This window comes from Strix uralensis, chromosome 12 (assembly GCF_047716275.1).
Source record: "Strix uralensis isolate ZFMK-TIS-50842 chromosome 12, bStrUra1, whole genome shotgun sequence".
In the NCBI taxonomy this organism is placed as follows: Eukaryota; Metazoa; Chordata; class Aves; order Strigiformes; family Strigidae; genus Strix; species Strix uralensis.
Window position 1 is genome coordinate 11,467,331 of NC_133983.1, and position 23,027 is coordinate 11,490,357.

Here is a 23,027-nt window from a genome sequence, read left to right on the forward strand (position 1 = left end):
CTGTGATGTTTGGGATGTACATTCTTTGAAGATTACTTCTAAAGAAAGGCATCCAAATCCTTAATTCGAGATTCTGTCTATTCCTGTGGTGTTTACATTCCAGTATGGCACAAGATCACTGAAAAAAGAAAAGATGAAAATGCACTTAAAAAAGGGTTTCTCAAAACAGGTCTCCTTCAAAGCATCACAGTCCTCCACCTCCTCCTCTCTTGTAAAGACTGGGATTAATGTTTTGTGCAGGAAAGAATATACATTAGTAGGCAACTTAGCAGTTTGCCACAGTGCTATTAGTTAGAGAGCCATCCACAATGAAGTACTGGGGCGTGAGTTAGAGAGCGCCTCTTCCACTACTGGGGCTATATTAACACAGCTGCAAAGTTACTTGCTTCTGTTTTTCTGTGTGTTATCTTGGTGCTATTGTTTTTACTTGCTACTACAGCCTCATCATCTTCCAGAGTGCTTGCATGCCTATTTTTTTTTTTTTTTTTTAGTTTCAACTGTATAATAAAAGGATCAAATATTTAAAATTGCTCGCATGTTACTTTATTAAATGCATTTGTAGGAGAATGGGAATAGTTACTGTGTGGCTTTCTTGTAGCATTGAATCTTCCAATTGTTTAGTTTTGAATTCACTCTACTTAAAATATGCAGCTTTTTTTTTTTTTTATTTTGTGTGAATATGGCGTTCATTAAAGGGACTAATAACAAAGGCTAAAGCTTGGCACAGTGTGGCTGTTATGCAAGCTTTCCCACACGCAGTTCTGCCAGTACCCCTCAATTCTGACCTGCAATAATACCCTTGCTATTCTGGTCCTGGGCCTTGACTGAACAGCGGCTGCAAACTGTGTCAAATCATGTGTGTGTGATTTTTGTTATATAGACAAATGAGATATTTAAACTTGTTTTTACTTCTGACCTTACAGTAAGTCACAGGTATTTTTATAAACAATTTGAGCAAGTAATTTCTTAATAAACCAGGGGCAATGGCTGTAACAGTAGCAGTAAAAGGAAACTGATGAACAATTTCAAGATATACAAACATAGGGTTTTGGTATGGGAAAGTAATGATTTAGAAAATCTGTAGGCTGTTTCAATTATTGTTAACTTTAAGAAATTTTGAACGTACCTCTGGTGTGAATGGGATTCTCTGTCTTTCTATGTTTCTAGCAAGTATTTAAAGGATGCAGAAAGACGAATTTATTTTTTTTTTCTGATTATAATTCATCTTAATAAAGATGGCATCAGACAGAGCCATCATTGTAGTATAGCAGCAGGAGTGAAAGGATCAATTCCTTGAAAAGATTTGTGCCTCTAGAATTATAAGGGTGGGGTTTTTTAAGGGATGTTAATAATTTAAGGTAACTTCAGTAACGGTCTAGTGAATGATCTGCAACATGTGGTATGTAAACTCTGGGGCAGAGTGGCGCTTTAAATGCAGACAATGCAAATAAGCATTCCAGCAAACAAAACAGATTCACCTACACATATGCAAATACTAAATCCCAGTAAAACAGTAATTTTAAGATTAAAATAGCCTTTCCACTACCCGAACACCTATGTAACGCTGCTTCTGTCCTTTAAAAAACAGTTTTATGAAGGAGCAGTTGAACCAAAATTGAAAAAAGGGGGCATGTAGCCTTTCAGGCTATGATGATTAGTATTAAGATGAGTTGCACTTTAGCTAGGCTGAAACTTGTTCGTAACAGAATGTTAAATACTTACTGAAAAGAAAGATTATGTCTATCTAGTTACACCATTCCTTGATATATGCACCATGTCAGAGTGCCATTGTCTCCTGGGTAAAGACTGAGAGTTCAAATACCCACTATCTCTCCCCTGGTGCTCCAAATGCTCTGCTTTGAAGTTTTTATAATCCATCTGTCATCTTCTAGCAGGGAGGGCACATGTTCTGTACCACTCAATTATAGAATTCTCTTTTGCCAGCTACAATGAGACAGGAAAGAATGTTATGGGTGGTTGAGAGAAACTGTCAGATATACTAAATTCCTGGGATTCATATGGATGATGTTATTCCAGTGTAGGAACACAGCATGTGTTATTGTTAAAATGTATTAAGGATACATCTTGTATTGTACTGTTTAAGCATTGTGATATTTGCATAGTTTTGTTAATATTTGATTTTTATTTAAAAAACGGAAGCAGCCAAAGAGTCTGAGGTTTGATCATTTCATTTGTTTCGGGCAGCAAAAAGTGACCAAATATGCATATATTTTGGAATATTGGAAATTATCATGGTTTCTGTTACAACAGTGAAATGGAAAAATTGTATTGTTTTTGTGTAAGAGCTGTGAAACAGTGGAAGTGTTTATAGACCGGTAATATTTGCCATACCAATTGTTTGTATTATGATATGAACTGAAGGCCTGAAAATTATATGTGCTACCATCTGGTGAAAACAGAAGTAGCATTTCATTATGTGGTGCGTATAAACAATAGAAGCAGTGTATTCTGAAAGTATAGTTAATATTTTGCTTAAAGAAATCTACCTTATAGGGATTTAGCTTGTTTGATAGCACGCTGGCTTTTCATGTACTTAGTCCCTGGGGTGATTTACTTTGTTGTCTTATGTGAAATGAGTTTGATGATCTCAGCTAAGTCTGTAGTGGATATTAATTCATGGTGTAAGACATCCCATATAGTTTTGCAGAGGCTGGCATCATTTTAAAATTGTATGTTTTGCTCAGAGTAGGGTCAGTATGTCTTGTAACTGAATTTATTGTAATCAAGTTTTTCAGGGCAGCTTTATGGTACCAGTACCTGCAAATGTTTTTCACATATAGTCTGACATGAGTCAACCAGCCACCTTCAAATTCAGTTTTAAATATGCACCTTTATGGTATCCCTTTAAAGCTCCTGAAGTGGACAGGAGGCTGTAGGACTCTCCAGATGATACAGACCCCTTTGTAAGCTGAAATCTAACTCCCACAAATGTTTTCTGAGGAGTTAGCAAGACAGCCTCTTGCTCAGACCGTATCTGCAGTATAAATACATCCTTCCCTTCCAAACAAACACGAATCCTGCCATTTCTGGAACCTGGCAACTGCTTTCAAATAAAACTTACTATTGCGGCTTGCTATTTTGTAGCCTGTCGCCTATCTGTCAGGTCCTCTGTGTTGAAAGGAGAGCTGGGGGCAGTGGGAGATGTCCCCTTCAGGTTAAGGAGGTAAATGGGTCATCCTGTGGCTGAATTCTGTTAATCTGATCCCCAGATGTGTTTGGGCTAGGAACAGAAGGCAGTATCTGTGTTTATCTGACCTGGGTTGGTTACAGTAAAAATAGAAATAACTCTTAAAAAAGCTCCAATGGAGAAATTGAATAAATTGGAGAAAGTATGATCCAAGATAAAATGGTCCTTCCCCTTCACCATGTGGGAACAGGACACTAGTCAGAAGCAGTTTTGAAGGTGTTGACTTGATTGCTGCACCTTGTTTGGGTTACATTCATCCACTTGGAGCTGGCTAGTGTTAGTGTCTTACTCTTTTTCCACCAGCTGTTGTCACCAGCTTCCTGATGCTGTAGGGAAATGGGAAATTTTTAGAACTGGACTCTCCTTGGCCACTGTTCTTTTCAGCAGATCTGCTCAAAGGTGTCCCAAGGGGAGGTGGTCATGAAGCACCCTGGAAAATAAGGGTGTGAAGTGCAGCACTTGGTGACAGAGCTGTACTTTTAAAGGTGAAAATGTTCCGTAATGATGTTTTTGCACAAAGATGGCAGGTGCTGCATGGGCTACTGTGTCTAAGCTCTCTTGGCCTGTGCTCATGTGGCTCGCTCTGACCACGGGCAGGAACTACCCACGTGCACCGAGTGACCTGCAGTTTCCAAAGCCTTTTAGCTCTAAAATTGCCATACTATTATTAATTTTTGTGCTGGATCTTTCCGTCTTTACTCATCTATTATTCCCATTAGCCTTGAGTTAGCTGAAACTTAACTCTGATTTTGTTCATGATGCTGAGACTGGACACCCTGAGCTAGGAGATGGAAGTTCATTTATTTTTAAAATTGTATTTCCTAGAAGGCACCAGATATTTTCTCACTGTATTTATATCACAGCCAATGCAAGTTTTGAAAAACATTTCCACTACCTGCAATTTGTTTTTATATATGCTTTACCTTTAGTATATTTATCTAACCTGTATAGTGACAAGGAAATATTCCACTAATCCCATACTGTGATGTTTTATTCACACATAGAAGCATTTTTTTAATTCAAAGTATAGTTTTTAATGTGTTGCTTGCTCTGTTATTTGTTCTTTTATTCCCTTTGCCTAGCTCTTCTTGCTTATCTTTCATTATTTCTCTTTAGCAGCTTTTTTTTTAAATTTCTTTCTCTTTCTTCTTACTTTCTCCTTCTCTCTATCTTACAGGTATACACTAACAGTAGAAGCCCCAGTTGGAAGATTATCAGTGAAGAACAGAGTTTTTAGGTCCTAGCAGAAACTTCATCACACTGAAAAAAAAGTGAAGATTGCAGTTTGCAGGACCTAGTGAAACCTTGAGAGTGTGAAAAGTATTTGTATTTACTCTCACTTTCACTGGGTCTCCTAACCTTAAAATACAGTGGAAGCCCTCAGAGTGCCCACTGTATTTTAAGCCTGCTGTACCAGTTTTGTGTAAATGGCAATAAATGAAAGTAGCTATGCAGTTGTTGGTAGTTGGTATGTTACAATGTCAGCAAATCTTGAATTACTATTTTGACATAAACATTTCATATAAATTTGTATTTACTTAAGCCTAGTTGTGTAAAAACAAAAAAACCCCAAACAAAAAACCCAAACCAAACCAAAACACACACCCCCAACAATTTTTTAATACCTATATTAAACTATGATTGTAATGATACTCTTTACAAGTACTGAGGCAAATGTAAAAATATTTATTCACTGGAATGTTCTGGATATAGCTGTCTTAATCAACAGTACAAAATTCTCTTTGCCCAAGCAATTAATATTTTTGATGGGCAAGTAAAATATGTGGTTTTCTTGCAGTTTATACATCCTCCTCATGGTAAATAATGCCAAATAGATTTAGTATCTGGACAGATAAATTTTTCATTATCATTTGGAAGCCTGATTTAAAATATATTACTTTGAGAAATACAACATTGAGATTTTAACCAGCCATATTGTGCTACAGCTTATTGTTCTGTTGCAGGGATAATGCATTAATGTTTATTGAGTTCTTTATAAATTTATATGTGTTATATATAGTCATAGTTTCCTTTGTGATCTTCTGTTTTATTAAGCTGGAAATTTATAAAGATGTGAATTTTAAAACTACTGGTCATTAGGTAGTATGTTGCAGTTTGGGAAATTTTTTTTTGTTTTTAAGCTTAATGTTTTTTACTGTCCTTTCTGTATTTTCCCATGAGATTAAGGTCGTATTTTTTATGCATGTTGAAAAATATTCACTTATCAGTATGGGTGCAACTGTAAACAAGTGATAAAGTGACAACATTTACAACAGCAAAACTGACAGCATTTGCTTTAATTTTCTGCCATTTTTGTAATTATATCAATCAAGACCAAAACTAAAATGATATTTTAGCATGCTGTAAGAAATGAGGAATTCAGATCTTAAAAGACCATTACAATTAGCTTTGAAACATTCACCATTTTAACATAATTGTTTCATATAGCTTATACGTCTTCATTTACAGGCAAATATTCTGTTGATCTTTTATAAACAAAGTAGCACCCATCTGCTTCTTGAGACACTCCTGGCGCCTATTCATTGCAAAAATAATACATGTCCTAATGACTTCCACATATTTTGAAATCTCCCTTTTGAAATTGGTCTTGGCAGATTATTTGCAGGTACTTGAGTTGCATCTGTTTGCAATTTTGCAAATGCGGAAGACTTTAATGTTGAGCACTGCAAGAGGGCTATTTTAATCCTCAGATAACATAGGCTGTCATCAAAAGCCACATTTATCTTTTCGAAGGTGGGGCAAATGTTTAATGTTAAAAGACAGTAAAAGGTCAAGGTCAAGGCTGAGGTCTGAATATTTTCCTTTCATAAAATTGTGTCTTTTGTCATTTACTTCTTGCATTTCTTTCATTTAAGTTTCAGCTTAGCTACCCATTGCCAAGAGGATGTTTTGCTGATAAAAATGAAAGATCAGGAAGAGAGTAAATCTGAAATAATTGTGAACTTCGGTCTGTTGTACTTATTATTACCATGTGGTTAGCAGCTGACCAACTTAAGCCGTTTTTATTTACACTACAAAACTGAGCAGCATTGTCCTAGGAAAGTACAACTTTTATTCAATCACTAGACTATGTTAAAATGGAGTTAAGGGTCTCCCTTCGTTTCACAGAAGCAAGGAGGTAAGGTTGAAATGACATCCTTAATGTACCTCATTGGGCCTTGTTATTGCAGCACATATGGTACACTATGAAGGATTACCAATTGTTAGAGGACCCCTGCAAGAGTTGGGCACGGTGGGGGTGAGTTAAGGATGACGTTTCAGCTTTAATTCCTCTCTTGTTTTCCATATTGCCATTTGACTGTTAACATTTCTTTCCTTTTTTATTGAGACTAAGTTTTGTCTCTTGAACGTTAAAATGTCCCTTTTCCTGCATGAAAAGGATCAGTGTTTTAATAGAGGGAATCAGAGACCAAAAGCTTTTAGAAATGGTTATTTCTAGGCAGCTACTTTCTGTTCATGTTGTTGTGCAGTGAGAATAGCTGGAAACCCGAAAATGTGCCAAGGTTTTAAGCACCATGAGGTTTAGTATGAAAGGGGACTGAATGAATGTTTTGTGCAACACACGTTATTTTCATGTTTCTTGATTAGCTCTGCGGTTGTAAGAGGAGCATGCGCTTACCTGTGAACTTTCACTCAAGTACCTTAAAGTTTGCTGCACTTACAAAGTTTAACAGAATGGCTGGGAGATAGTTGTTTAAGAAGGTTTCATACTGAGCAGCAGCCACCTCTAAGGTAGAACAATAAAGCTATTTTTATAGCTTGTAGCAGTACGGGACAGGAATAAACACATCAACCAGATAAAATTGCTGTGAGAACTGAGGTGGTGGGATGGTAGCATTTAAGATAGCATTTGACCAGGGGTTACAACTTCAAAAGTGTTTCAGGGAGCTACATGCCTGTGGCTTACATCTTCAGAAGTGTGCGGCCTTTTGGGTTTTTAGGTGCTTGATCTCCATTTTAGTGGTATTTAGGTGCCTGAATAAGGGTCAAGGGTTTGCATGCCTTTGGGCTTCTGGCCCCGTGTTTTTGAAAGAACATTATGCACATCTCTAAAAATGTTTCCCAGAGTGGTAAATTTAATATAATCAGAGTGCTATACACTACTGTCAGATGTTTACTATGGACAACCAGAATTTTGCTTTTCAATCTTAAATGAAAATTCAGCTTATAGATCTGCCTGGTTTCTCTCTATTATCTTGGCACACTGATTTGGTGCTGTCTTATAGGATGTAGTGCCACCTCCTCTATCAGCATGCTGCCTCCTCATTATCATTTAATTATTTATTGTTTCTATTGCAGAACACTTGGGCCTACTCAGTGAACAGCTGTCTGTGCTGGGGTGGAGCTGAGTATTTGGGGAATGAGTAAGTAGAAGTAGTTGCAGTAGCAGTCAGGATGGAGAAGTTGAAGTGTTTGCTGCTTCGAAATAAGAGATTGTTTCTTAAACTATGGTACTGGAAGAAGTGGCAGGTTTGGGAGTTGTTTGTAATTTTTGAGACAGAGAATGAGGAGCCATACTGAAGGTGGCAAGGAATTGGCATTGCTGATTAACAGGGATAAAGAAAGTAGGGAATGGCAGGAGTTCAGTTTCATCCATTCAAGTTTAAATTGGCAGCAACATAATTGGAAGAGGTGGTCTCAGGTGCAGGCAGTTGTACAAGGCTCAGATAGGAGACAGATGTAGGAGGTAGATGTGGGTGTCATCGACATAAACTTGGAAGAAGGCACATGATCAAAAAAAAGAGATTGCTTAGACAGAGAGGAGTGAAGGAGAGAAGGGTAAAACAGTTTTGTGGAACTCCACAGAAAATTAGAGATAGTGGAAGAGTGTTGCATCAAGTAAGGTACTTCTAGGAACAACTTAGCAACAAGAACTGTAAAAAAGATAGATTCTTGGAACAATTAAGTGATCCTGGCTGCTCTCCTGCTGAGGCACTGGCGTGGTTACATTTGTTAGATCAGTTTGTTAGATCTGGTGGGACAGCAGCGCAAAGTGGTTATCTAGTCGGGAGCAGTTGTCATATTATTGTTCATATGCTTTGAAAAACGTATTGTGGAGTTGCTGCAGCCAATTTTCAAATGATAACTTGGCCATTATCCTCACTTTTTATGGCTCAAAATATGACTCCACATTATGGATTTGTGTTTTGCAAAATCAGCAACCTATCAACAAATGTTTATGTACTTCTACAGTCCGATGTGTGCTGATAGCCATATTAGATGATTTTTTTTATATCAAAGTTGTCTTATCCTTATCTTGCTTATAATCTTTTCTCTAATCAATTACCTCTTGTTTTCTCAGCTAAAAAAATCTCTATAATCCTTTTTTGGGGATTTGCAAGGGAGGTTAAGTGAATGGTTCACCTGCTTCCTTGTACATTGGCAGTGGGATGACAAAGAAGTTATTGGTCCTTATTCAGTGCTCTTTAAACAGGTTTGTGCTGCCTGCTCTCTGCTCAGCCGTTCGTGTGGGCAGGAACATACTGCCTGTCTCTACGGTCTCCGAGACACGCTTTTTTGTTGAAAGTCAGAATATGGTGATGCTCTCCTGGGAATTTCTGAGGCCATGTGAATGCATAGGAGAGCTAGGGTCACTGTAGCGATCTTCACTTCCTTTCACTGTTGCTCAAACTAAATATACCTAACCATTCTGCTTAAGAAGCAAGTTCTGTCCTCTTGTTGCTTCCACAATTTTATTGTCTTTAGAGGCATATTGATGTTCACCTGCCCAGATATCTTTACAGCTACTAATGAAAAAATACCTACATTAACAACATAGACACAAGTGCACCTTGGGATGAATGTATTATTTATAAAGACTTACCATCACACCCCTCACAGTTACATTTTATGCTGCTTGTGGGTGTACTCCTGTGTCTTGTTGGCAATGCAATTAGTTGCACTGTGGGAGATTCCCAGGTTCAAAGCCAGGCATGTAAAATCTATTTCACCCCTTTTTAATATGTGGGTCTTTTTGTAAACGAAAAGAAAAAAACAAAAATCATGTCACCCCTTCACAAAGTAGAATAACACTATTTGTGAAAATCTTACAAAGTCTGATCCAGCCTCTACTGCTGCTTTTTATATGTTACAGCTCAGCATAGTTGTACTAGACCAGTACTGCTCTGCAGGTGGAAGCGTGAGGGCCATTGAACACTTTGAGTTTTTCCAGTGGATCACAATTACAGAAACATCTGTGCTAAATAACTTTGTGCAGATGCACTGTGAAAATTCAGTGTTCAATAGCCCTCAACATTTCTAATTTCTTACTTGTGGTGGTGTAGTTTAGAAGTTGCACATTGGGTTGCAGTATAAAGCATATTGGAAACATTTGTGAAGGGCCTTTTTAGAATGCTTATGCTGCAGTGAAAGTACTCCCAAGCGCTTTTGTTTCTTTATTTAGACTTATTCCATTTAAAAATGGACAAAATGCATGCTAAGGATGCTATTGATGTAATGCTGCATGAAAGTGCAGAGGTCCGGTATACTGGCTTGAAAAAAACCTAAAATAAAAATTTTTTTGAAATTAGTAAATTAGGGACAGGAGGGAAACTTGATAAAGTTGAGTTTTAAAACTATTGAATGCTACAGTGAGATCATACAGTTTGAAAAAGTTGAATGCATATGCTTCCTGAGGAAATATACTCCCTACCTTCCATTCTCTTTCATCTAGGTGCTCTCTGTATTACAACAGCAGGAATGAAATAAAATCTTGAGGAATACGGGAGTAATTCTGTGAATACTTTGGATGGTTCCGGGCTTAACTTCCATAAAACAACTAAAAGGTGTAAATGCAGGTAGTGTTTTGCTGCTTCTTTTTATGGGGCTGATTTAATCTTTAACATGATCCATGAAAATGCTTTAAACAGATCTTGATGTCAGTTTCAGTGGTGTCTGCAGTGCAGGAATGATTTGCTGGAATCTTTTTCCATGAGACACCCACTGAGGGACTTTTAATACTTTTCTCCTTCATCAGGATATCTATGAAATTGTCTGGACTGGAGTTAACTATATATTTCAAATTTAAGCCTAGTCTATTGGGATAGGTAGCAAAGGGACAAGTCATGTGCTAGAAGTAGTGTGATATTTATCCTCTGTTCCTTATAGGCTGAGCTTATCCTGTATCATGGCAGTCAGCCCAGCTCAGCAAAAGCCATTTCCACTTCATTTCTCAATGTCTGATTTTGCTTCCATTGAAGTTAATGGCAAAACTCCCACTGTCTTCAAGTGCAGAGGGATCAGATATTCAGAGAGGTTGGCTACACTTTTAGTGCTTTCATCTACTTGGAAGTCGAATTTTGCACTTAACTTCTTTTAATCTTTTGGAAAATTTAAGCTTTACTTATTTTCTCCCAACTATTTCTGTAGCCTGATGTTACACATATCTGTGATTTTACTAGTTAGTGAGAACTTGTCATTACCCTGTTATTTTTTGGTTAATTTAATAATTTTACTTTAATGTGAGAATAGAAATTTGTTTCCCTATGATGAGATTTTGTTGCTGTACTTTAAATCATTGCAACCTTTCCATGGGTTTAGGCTCTTGTTTACAAAGATCATAATATGACTAGCCATACGTAATTATTTGTGTTAATGAAATACTTGACTGCATTTATGGTCCATTTGGAAACAAGTATGAGTCCAATAGAGACAAATATGTTTTTCAGTGGATTTACATACATTTATGGATTAGAATCAGGCGTTCCTCCTTTTATAGTCGGTGTAGGTTTAACTAGGTTAAAAGGTTTTCCTGAATATTCATCCAGACATTTCTTTTTAAATAAGCTTCTGGTGTAAGTTTTGCACAAATTAAAAAGTACATAAAAACTGGAGGAGGGGAAGAAAGCAAGTTGAAAAGAAATGAAAAACTAAGTATATTTAAGTTTTATGGCTTACAACCCCCCAAATTTCAGAGCTTTGTGAAATTAAAAGGTTAACTATGAATAACCACAATCAAATCTTTTCTTTTGTCCATATTTAATTCAAATGAGATTGCTCCATATTGACTTCTAATGCTAAAAGGCCACCCATCATGGAATCCCTGCAGCCAATGAAGCAAGCAAGTGAATGCTTTCTTAAATGATGCTAATCAGTCCAGAGAGGCCTGCCCTCTATCCCCATCAGTATTCTGTAATTCAGATGTGCTGATAACCTGAAATTGAATGTGTCAGTATGCAGACATGTGAAGAAAAAAGGAAACTAAAAGGCAAAAGAGGCAGCTATAGAGACAATGCCTGTTTGATTTTTTTTTCTTCTAAGTGAAGAATAAAAAGCATAGTTGATAGTTGTTCTCAAATGCTTACCAAGAGCTGTACAAGAACATACAGAAAATTCATAAAAAGGCTAGACAATTTCCAAATTGAGAGGAAGTTAAAGAAAAAATAAGAAAGCAAAGAAAAAAAAACAACAAGCCCTAGACCCCAAAATAAAATACATTTTGAAAAGATAATACCAAAAGGTTAAAGTGTTTGTGTGTACCTAGAAAGGTTCTAGTCTGAACACTTTAAAAAGAGGGCTCTCTTACCTTTGTGGTATCTAGCAGAAGTCAGTTGCTATATCTCTTCTACATCTTGTTTTTTTCCCAAAATTTAGATTTCAGCTGTTCCTTATCACATCTGGTTTAAATTTTGAACAGACACTTTCATGTCAGATGCAGATTTTCTTCCAAAGACTGACATACGCTTGCTGTTGTATTACAGTGTTGTATCAAAAAAAAAAAAAAAAGATTGATTTAATTTTTCTTTAACTTCTTTGAATATAAAAATTATTTAACTTTCTGAAATAATTCTTGCAGAAACTTTGGGTCTCATTCTGGCCTGTTGTGCATGTGGCAGGCATACATCTGAAGGCAGAATTGGGTACTTTGTTCTCAAAGCATTCTGCTGCTTCTCATGGTGTATGTTGGAGATGTTGCTTGAATTTAGATTTGACCTGCTGTGCTTGTACTCAAGTTCCCCCTTATATTTCATCTATTCATAAAGAAGCATTGCAGTATATATTCTGTAATTTATGATGTCTGTGCTATAGAAGCTTTTTAAGATGTTAGCAATGGAAGATCTTTTCTCCACTGACAGCTTCTGTCACAAATATATCGGAGAGACGATGATACTAGTGGTACTGCTTCGATGAAAATTGGAATGCTGAGAGAAGATGTGTTTGTTAACCAAATTGTACTGATACAGTTTCCTTATATGTGTTGTAGTCTGTGATGCTGTTGAAAACCATTTAGCTTTTTTCGTCAGGGGGTCGCAGAGGAGGCAAGTGTCAGCATCTCCATTGATAATGGAAAAATGGGGACATTTGGAATTGGGACAGCTTGTCCAATTTAGTGAGTAGGTCAACTGGCAGAGCTGGGAAGTGACCATGGTCTCTTGAATGCAGCACTGTCTACCAGTCCGTGCTGTCAGCCCTCGTTGCTCTTCCCAAGAGCTCATCTGTCCTCGGAGGTGGCAGCCATCAGAAGTGTGTGTGCAGCAGCTTATGGAGCAGCTGTGTCTGTGTCTGGAGGGCTGCTCGGTGGCCATGGGCTCACCTGGCTTGGAGGTATGTATGTGGGTATGGGTTATTGTGGTGGCCATGGCTCAAAACTTAAAACTGAGGAAACTGACTGATGGAAAATGTAGTAGTTCCCATCTTGGACACTGTATTTGTCGTTCTGCTGGCAGTTACAGGGCACCTGCAGAATTTGCTGTAGGCACAATTATTTGGAGTTACTATGGAATGATAATCTTCTTGATTGGAAAAGACTGTAGTTTTTGAATTCCAGGTAATATTAGTATACTTTTAAAATATTTTCAATGAGGCCTGAAAGGGTTTGGTAACTAGTTTTGGCCTCCAGAGGACTCTGGTGTGCACTTCCATGTTCCTTAGTGCCCCCTCTCCCTCCCCACTGTCTTACTGCCTACCACTTTTTCAACAGAAGTGGACGCAGGCTTTCATGGCTGACCAGCTCTGCTCACTAGTTGGCGGCGCAGTTCCTGTCAGAGAGCTGTGAACAGGGCACCAGATTCCTCACGGTCGGTGGACAGGTTCCCATTGACTTGTGTGTGCATGGCCTAATGCTCCCACCATTAGCCTGATTTTCAGTGTGCTGAGAACTGCAGGTTCTGTTAATCACTGGGATCTAAGTGTAATTAGCATTTACGAAGGGACCACTCAGATGCCCTGCTGCCACAGCTTTCCAAGTCTGTTGATGGAATGGAAAGAGACCAAGAACCGAACCCTGTTCTCTGGTCCCCTGTCTGCCATCAGGAGATTAGAGGCTAGCCTGAACAGGATGGAAATGACATCCGGAATTTTAATTATTTATCTGTGTACTTTTTTATATCTCCTCATTGCTAGGATATTTCATCTTACCTTAAAAATATTTATTTGAAATCGTCAGTGATCAAAGGCTGGGAAACAAAACTGAGCTGGATACGGTTTTTAAATTTTTTTTCTTTTGGAGGAAATTGGAGTGTCAGGATAATTCTTGAGCATGCAAACTTTACAAGATGAAGCCAATCCAAATGTTACATCCTTAAGCTTCATAGTAGAAGATTAAAACTAACACACACATATATATATATATGTGATCAATTTTATCTACTGTGAGAATTCAAAGATAACTGGTATAGCTTGTTTTTAATTCAGATTAAGTGATTTTTACTTGATCATTTTATACACACACATACACACACACGCTCACGCACTCCCTCACAAGCACACGTCTGTGTACTGAATTGATAAAGAAAGAACTCTGGTTAAATAATCCACTTTTGTCTGACAACGGAATCAGTTATAGAGGTGCAAATATGCAGAAAGCTATTTGGAAATGCATCCTCGTAGTTGTCAGGTTTTATTATGCAGGAAGGTGTCATGTTTGTTACGAAGCTGAGTGCAGATGGCAGAGTGGAAGAAATGGATCACTAATTTTAACAATGATTAATGAACAGAGATAGAAAATGAATTACATTGGACTATCGGAGGCAAGAAATATTTTTGAGAAAATTTTGACTCATCTGCTGTGCTGTTCTCTGTAAATTATTTTCTGAAATTCTATATGTTGTCAACAGTTGACTGCATTTTCCATTACTGTCTATTTCTGTTCTTAAGTACTTTTGTGTTATTAGAGATACATAATTTCAAAATACCAATACATTCCTGATTACTTAGAGAAAATATATGTAACAGTATGAATGTTCCAAAGGCTCTGGCCCCAAATGTCCTGTTTTTATACTCTCTCGTTCTTCACCATTTTATCTCTACATTAGAAATATTTAGTGTAATTTTGTTCTATTATTAATAAAAGGAGGTAGTTGGGGCAGAGGAGTTGTTCTGTGTTTTTTATAAAAATAAGGAAAAACATAGACGCAAAGTTAACAATAAAATGCAGCCAAGTGGGTTAGCGTGGTTTTAAGCTTACAGTGCTGATTCCACCATTTGTGATTTCACAGTCTAACCGGGAAAAACATACACACAGCTGCTTTTTAAATTGCTACCACCCACGTGCTCCCCTCCTTCACTATAAACTCTGCTGGCGCATATGCACTCCCCGCACTTACCCACGCGCTCAGTGGCCAGTCTCGCACATCCCAGGCTGCAGGGGGAAAGCGGAAGTTGCCACTAAGTTATAATTTGTTGTTTATCCTTGTTTTACAACCTGCTGAGATGTGCAGCCTCGCCAGCTAACCAGAGCTTCTTGCTGGTGGGATCTGAGAGCTGTGTGGGGCTCGCCCGTCCTCAAAGGAGGATTAGTTCTGCTTGGAAAGAGCTGTGTCCTCACCACCCTTCCCTCCAATATTAAAATATATATTAAAATAGAAGAGAAATGCAGTGACTGAAGCAGAATTAAATGTTTCCATTGTCAATTATATAGCGGTCCAGAAGCTGAGGTAAAATAGGGTGAAAGGCCGGCTAGCTCTTCAGCAGTGCCATGAGGCGTTTGCAGGGAGGAGAAGGGGTCTGATGGGTGAGATGCGGTGCCTGGTGCCTGTGTTGCATTGACTACTGTCTGACTGCCCAGGAGGCATGCAGGTGGACTGTGTTAGAAGCGAGGGGAACCCAGGAAAACAGTGGCTTGGTGTTTTTGGAAAGCTCTCTGGCATGTGTGTGTCCTGGATCTCTTTTGATGGCATCATGCTGAATCTCTGCTCTGGTCTCCAGGGCTGGGCAGTCACCTGTGGTCCAGCCGTGGGTGTTGGAAGGTAGATGGTCATGTTTTTCCTGTGTCTTTAGAGTGTTTGTGGTGTTATTTTGGTGATCATAATGCTGGTAAGGTTTGGTAATTTACTGGATGATGGTTAATTGCATTGCTACTACCCAATACTATGTGTGAAGCAAAGCTTAGACCTCTTTAAGAGGTTTTGTTCCAGACAGGAAAATGCCCCTGTTTACATTTGGTCTGAATTTGGCCTGTCACATCTCATTAACCGTGTGTGGTAGGTGACTATACTTCACTCCATTGCCGAGACCTCCTCCTGTTTGATGCTAACATGGTCATCTGTACTTTCTGCTGTTTAAGGACCTGATCCTTTTACTTGTGTGAAGAGCTCATTCAAGAAATCTCATTGATTTCAAGGAGACTGTGTGCAAAAGAAGTGCTTGGCGGGATTTAGTCTTAGGCAAGCAGCCTTATTGCTAGAGTATCCACTTCTCTGTATGCAAAGTAATATTCTAAAGATTGCTTGCTGTTGTGTAAAAGAAAACAGTAATTCGGGGCAGGTGTAAAATTACTAAATAAATTTGTAAACTTTCCACATAAACGATCTCTTTCCTGCAGTGTCAGGCCATGGTGGGAGACACATCTTCCCAAAGAGACACGTTGGGCTTGTGAGCAAATAGCAATTTCATGTCCATTGCCTCTTTTACAAGCATCAGGCTCAATCCTGCTGCTGCTAAGTGTATGGCAGTTTTGATTTTTAACTTTAGAAGCTGTGGAAGAAATATGCTTTGAGAACTTCAGACTCAAGTTTCCAGGAGCTTTAGTCATAAATACAGGTATATAATATGCTCATGAATGATTAACTCTACCTAAATTGTGCTTACATTTGCAGAAATACTTGAAAAATGCACTGCTCTTCAAAATACATCAGGGGAGATTCCCCTATAGCATTTTGGGTCTTGGAATATATAAACTAACCTGGAGTAATTTGAACTTTTATCATCAGTTTGCATCTATGACCAAGATTTGTGATTTCTTCCGTATTCTCTTTCAAGATGTGCCCTAATCTTGCTAGAAAGTGCTAGAGAAAATTTTAAATGACTTTATGAATGACTCTAACTCTAGTATTTTGCATGTAATTATGGTCCTGATGGGAACATACTTTAGAAAAACAACTACTGGAACAATACAAGTCCTGCTCAGGTTACATAGCATATGCTAAACACTGAGAAAACATACACCGTGCTTTAGTGAACAAGGTAGGGGAATGCTCCTGGGAGCCAATTTAGAATGTGACTTAAGGCAAGCGTGGCTTTTTGTCTCTGTTTCTTTTGGCAAACTGGTAAAACAGCAGTGGTGGTTGGAAATCCCTGGTAAACCCCTGAGGTTGCTGTGCACGTACAGAGACCAGTCTGTACCTAGACCTTCACGAGGATGGGTGGGTGTTAGCTTTGGACCTTGCCTTTGTCTGGGAAATTATATTGCTCTCATACGCTTCTCTTCTACCTTGTCCTTGCGTGGCAGAGATGAGCATGGGATGTGGAACTTGGATAGAGGTACACGGGAAGTAATGAAGCTTTGACAAACCACTGCTGCCACAATAGTAGTACTATTTTCCACCTCGGTAATAAACAGTTAAAATGCCTTTTTTTTTTTAAAGAAGATCAATATATATGCAGTGAAGTGGCTGTCTGATCAATGTGCTGATTTAGATTTTCAAAATTTCCTGTTTGATAGTGTAGTTGTACTTGACTCTGTTACTATATATGTAAAGGCATGGGTTTGTACCTATTGAGACATATTATTTAAGTGAACGTTGGTAACATTGCAGACTTGAGGGTATCGGTGTGAATAAAAATCCCCTGTGGTCCTTCTCAGACCTCAAGCGGGTCATCTTAATTTCTTATGGCATCTTATTAGTTGGAGCTAATGCAAGTAACCTTAACTAAATTTTGCTTCACTGTTCTATAAAAAGCAGGAAGCACAATGAAAAAAGTGTGGTTTTAAAACATTAGTTTTGTTGGTGTGACAGCTTATGCACATAAATCATTGCAAAATGTTTGTGGGACCGACCCCTTGGTTTTTACCATTATCTTGGCTTAACTTAAAATACTAGTGTAGACAAGTTGGGTCTGCGTCGACATTGACATTTTCCACTTGAGTGCTTTTTCCCTTATGTTTTTCTGTGTGTGCACAGTACTGTATGTTTTAGAAGGTTTAATACATTTATGTAATAATAGAAAGGTGTATCTATATATATTTGAAATAGAAAATATACTAATATGAGCTATACCATGATCTAGAGGATATCCAGGAGGCCTGTCATACTTCTATTACTTCAGGTAAATAACTGATTGACCTTTGTGGTGTGCTGATACTTCACTAATCAGAACCTGAAATCTGTATAACAACACTTCATTTACTTGATAGACAAAAGAACAATTGCACTTGAAGTAATGTGATTTCTAAATAGACACTGCCTGTCAAAAATAAATGCATTAGAAGTAAAATGTAGCTCAAGGAGACAATTAGCAAACAGAGGTGACACTGTAAACAGGTGCACCCATTATTCCCAAAGCTTGTGGCAATATATTCACATCTTTTAGACTGATGGAAGATCATGTGACAGTTTGGTGAATTATCTATCTGTATCATCTGACTGATGAAGCCTGCTGCAGTTGCAGATCATTTAAAAATGCATCTCACAAATTACATGGTAGCTGGGAAAAAATGCAGGTTTTTCCGAACAATGCTTTTCTAAAGCTATGTGCTGGAATACCTAATTTTTCTTTGAAAGGAAGTAGACCATTTCATTATGCTATGTATACAGTCAGTTAAGGTTGTGCAAATTCATTACAATGTTTGTTAATCTATAAAACATTTTCTATTCCAGTTTTAGTGACATTGAATATTTTTTTATGTGCTATTTCTGAAACATTTTTTCCTATGAGCTGAAAGGGAATAACACATTTTTTATATAGACTTCTTAAATCGCTACTTATCAGGGAAGATTTGAGATGAGAACATTTGACCTACATCTTTTTGCGGGTTATTGGATTTTTTTTTCTACATAGAAAATGTAAAACAAACAAGAAAGAATCTATAAACAAACTCCCTCTTTCTTTCTCTACTAGACTGTGATGAGAGCAGTATCACTTATGAAATGTCCTCTTATGTGATGTGGTGAAAACTGCCTCAGATGGTGTTTTGTAATTTGATGCACTAACAAGATAGTTAGGAATGAAAAATGCATTTTCCCAAGCTATCATTTCATAAGTATTTTATATTTTCTTCTTTTTAAAACTGTGGATTGATGATTATTTCAGTAGAAGTAGAGTTGTGTTATCGGTGGATAGTTGTTGCTGATGACAGTTAGACTCCAACAGGATACCCTTAACACCTGACCATTTAATTGTATCCTGTGTGGTGTTTTTTTGTTGGTGGTGGTGGTTTTGGTTTTTTTATTGCTACCAGCTTCAATTATGGTTATAATTCGAGGCACTCCTCTGGAACTAGATACACCATAAAACTGCCTTTAGTCATATGGCACATACCTATTCTCAACAGAGGTGCTTCTCAGATGCCCCAGGATCAGAACTGGGAGATTTTCATTTTCCCCTTACTGTTTCATACCAAAATCCTGCAGGTAACACCCATCTCTATATGAGCACAAGTAAAGAAAAACTTTAAGTCTTTTCAGCAATTAATAGACAGTGAGCTTTGTCCTGCAAACCCTCTTCCTTTGCTATTAATTGCACATACAAGTCATAAAAGCCCAGAGGTGAACTGAATTGAAATAGTCTTGCAGATCTTAGGAAGACTCCGGAAGAGTCTAAGGTTGTTTATTTTAGGGGTTTTAACATAATTGTTTTCTTTTAGGTGGCTGAAGAACTGGCTCAAAGAATATTTACTGTCGAGGCTGGGTTTCTTTTGTATGTTTGCCCTACCCTAGTCTTTATGTAGATGTTAGCAAAAAGGTTGCATTTCACCTGTTTCACTGTCTATTGTAAGTGGGTGTCAGATGCCAGTCCTCCTGAAATAATGCTTTTATCAGGAATGGCCTAATAGTGTCTTGAGGGCTTTTGAGGAGCTCATTTTAGGAGGGAGCTGCTCTCAGTAGCCTCAGACTTGACTGAAAGGGTTTGACTTGCACGTTAGGGCAGGAGTGAGGTGAGATGGGCCTTCCTGCACCACCCTTCTGCTGGTGCTGCTGCCTGAACACAGCTGTCGTATACCTTTGTAACATCTGGGTAGTGGAAGAAAATAATTGTGGCCTTTGTGAGTGTTGATATGCCAATCTTTATTGTGTATCTGTGATGGGCATACTTTTGCTTTTTGTGGTTGTGTTTCTTCTGTAGCTTTTTACTGGTTGTTCCTGTGTCATCTTTGGTTTGCATTTGCAGCCTGTACGCGTAGATGTAGATCACTTCAGAGGAGTTTTGTCTGCTTAAACCAGAGTAAATTGGGATTATGGTGGTACCTGACTGGCAGCTCCCTGACAAAATGCTTTTGAATTGGAACATGCCAACTTCAACTGCTTTTATTCAGGAATAGATGGATTGGGATTGAATTTGTCTTCAAATGGGGGAAGGGGGAGGGACCTGTGCATCTAGGGCGCTGTCGTTCAGGTCAGGTCTGAAGCCCTGATCTCCCTTTCAGGTGTGGCTTTGCATAGACCCATTTTTTTCTGGACAGTGAACACTGAATTATGTTACTCAAGTGGAGTAGCTCCAAGGTGAGGTACAGTGGCTGACGCTGAGGGCTGTGGGTGGGTGCATTCCAGCGAGATGCGAAGTGTGAGACCTGCCAGTCTGAGGACCTTGGCTTTGCTGCCCTCTTGGCTGCCCTGCGGCGGTGGTGGGTGGGAGGGGAGGGAAAAGGAGGATGACAGAGGATATCCTGCTCATTTATTCACCTTTTATTTTCATGGAAGCCCTCATAAGATTATGATTTTTTTTCTGAAATGCAGAAAGGCAAAAAAAAAAAAGGAATCTCAAAAAACTTTTGCAGGACAGGAAAATGTTTCCTGCCCAGCTCTTTCAGGCTTATCCACAGAAATTTTTTCTTTCGCTTATATTTTTCTTTAATGAGTCAAGCCCCTAAAATGTATTATTTCGTATTCAAAGTGACATTTTAACATATATTTGCCTGACAATATGACACACATATTGGTTTTAATGAGGGCCTCATTATAAAAAAAAAATGCGTCTACTGAATAAAATACAAAATATTTTCACCTAAATGTTGCGTAAATTATTCAGAAACAGGGTTCCTTTGACAGGGATGCGTGAGGAGCTCAGGCTGCCATTGTCTGTAGCATGCTTGATCTCTGGGTAGCTGCAGGACTCCCACCTACTCCGTTTGCCAGCACAGCAGCTTCCCACAGACTAAGACCCTGGCCAGCAGAGGTGCCTGTGTCCCCAAGTGCCTCACTGGGCCTGGCCGGAGCTGGGTGCTCAGTGCTGGGCAGAGCAGGGTGTGGAGGAAGGGCAGTCACTAGACAGTAGGACAGTCTGTGTGTGGGGTAATGTGGAGCAGCCTCGGGGCTGCTCTAGCACAGACTGCTTTGCCTCCCGCCAGCTGCCCCGCAGCGCTGCCTCAGAAGGCTGAACCTGCCCTGTCTCCTGCGTGCTGTGTCTCTGTCTGCTGGGAAATCTCACGGGGAGGAGAAGTGGTGACAGTGTAGGTAACTTATAGGTAATTCTTCCTCTCTTGGGAGATCACAGCAGCTGGCAGGATCTGACTCTCAGAATAGCCACGTCTGAAGCATGGAACAAGCCTAACCACACACCTGATGCACGCTTGCTTCACGATCCAGGCAAAAGCAAATATATTCTCTAACAGTTATTATTAAATATTCACCAACTAGAAAATATTTCAGACATCAATATACTCACTTAACAAGCCTTGACATCCTATCCTGTTCACTCTGATACCAGCCACGCAGCAGCTGCTGAGTTTGGTGGATGCAGGTTAGGATCCTGCCTTAGTTCTAGCTTGTGCTCTTTTTTTTTCTCCCCTCTTACTTTTTGCCATGGAGCATTAGCACATGTAATGCAGAGTTAAATTTGGGTTTTCTTGGCAAGGGTTAATAATCAATGTAGATCTTAACAAAGGAGATGCTGCCTTATTATACTGTGAAACTTTTTTTCTTAACTGTCAGTGAAGCAGTACTAATTATTACTCCAGTGTAAATGAGGTCATTTCCTATTAAGAGAACAAAATGCTTAGCCTTGCCTTGCCAATTCATACCATCTATTTTTCACACATACCCAGCTTCTTAGATTTTTTTTCAAATTTTGATAAAATCCATTCATTTGTATTAGAAAAGTGTAAACCATTGCAATAATAGTTGCCCATTATTATCCAGATGAGCTTTTGTAATGTGTGGGTTGTTTGAATACCATGTGTTAGCTATGGAACAATTAGCCAGCTGAATGGTTCTTTAAAACAATCAGATACTTTTATCTCCCTGAAAAAATACATTCCTTGGAAGTGTACTGTTTAACTGTAAATTCTGAGGAACATTAAACTCTCATTGCAAGTAGTACTTTAGGATATATGTTGATCAAGGACAAAAAGACATCGAAATATCTTGTCTTCGTGTTTTCATTTTTTTTTATGCAAGCAAAAAGATTTAAGGAATATTGTAGCAAACAAAGGGTAATTGTTTTAGCCCAGATGTTGCTTTTGCACAACAAGCAGGTTACAATGTTCCCACAGAGCTGATGAGCCCAATCAGTGAAATGATTAAAAATTGATTTTGTCCCTGTAATTACAGTATGTAAACTACTTAGCTTGGATTGCAAAGGAAGTGATTTTCTAATTACGTATATACTCTGGTGTCTAATGATTGGTTTTTTGAAGTAATGAAGAGAGAGCCCTAACGACTCCTTGGTGCTCTGTTGTTTAAGAAAGACCATCTTTAGAGTAAGCAGCAACAGACAAAGAGTTTAAATTGAATTTTCAACACTGTTAATGTGCACATGGATTTGTTTATTAAAGAGACAGTAGCATAATTTGATTGGTTGAGAACATCATGGCTTTTTTATTATGTAATATATTAAGATGCATGTGTCATGGTATAGGCACGGAGGTGATGGAAACCTTTTTGTGTACCACTTTAAATTCATAATGTTTTCTTACAACTCACTCGATCAGATTGCCACAAATGTCTGTTCATCCCGTGCATCTAGAACACCCGTAGGAAGAGAGCGCAGGTATCCAATTTCCCTTTCCCCAAGCAAAGTTATTTTTCATGTAGGTGGGAAATAAGTTGGCCCTTTTTAAGCACCTGCATTGGAACTCAGTGGGCAGCTGTCCAGCTCGGCTTTTTACATTTTGAAACAAATCTTTCAGAGGGAGGAAGACCAGGTGGAGAAAAGCCAGTGATCAGGGTGTTTGTGGGGAGCACAGCCTCAGCACAGCTTGCTGAGGGCAGGGGTGCAGGGTGTGGGTGTTACTCCGCAGGCACCTCACTGCCATCCAGGATAGCCCATGGGTGTGAGGTGGCCCGGGGGGTGTTGTCCAGGGGAGCTGTATGCCAGGCACTGGGGCACACCAGCTGGTAGAGGCTGTCCTTGGGGTCTGGGATGCGCAGAAGCTACTGGAGATGCCCCCCCTGCCCTGCAGCACAGCACTGGGGCAGGAGGGCAG

The 23,027-nt window shown here is 38.8% G+C and overlaps 1 protein-coding gene across 8 annotated transcripts in view; it reads left to right on the forward strand.

The window, feature by feature from the left end:
- The window catches only part of ZNF536 (zinc finger protein 536), a 352,860-nt gene that overhangs the window by 27,723 nt on the left and 302,110 nt on the right, over positions 1-23,027 (forward strand). For 2 of the 8 annotated variants that reach the window (XM_074881570.1, XM_074881581.1), the window contains exons 1-3: positions 7,513-7,593; positions 8,532-8,663; positions 9,903-10,026. The exons of 5 other annotated variants lie outside the window; for them this stretch is intronic. The gene's annotated coding sequence lies outside the window, so the exon portion shown is untranslated. Of the gene's footprint in view, positions 1-7,512; positions 7,594-8,531; positions 8,664-9,902; positions 10,027-23,027 lie in introns of those variants that run through there. One more of the 8 variants, XM_074881571.1, reaches the window with a different exon arrangement.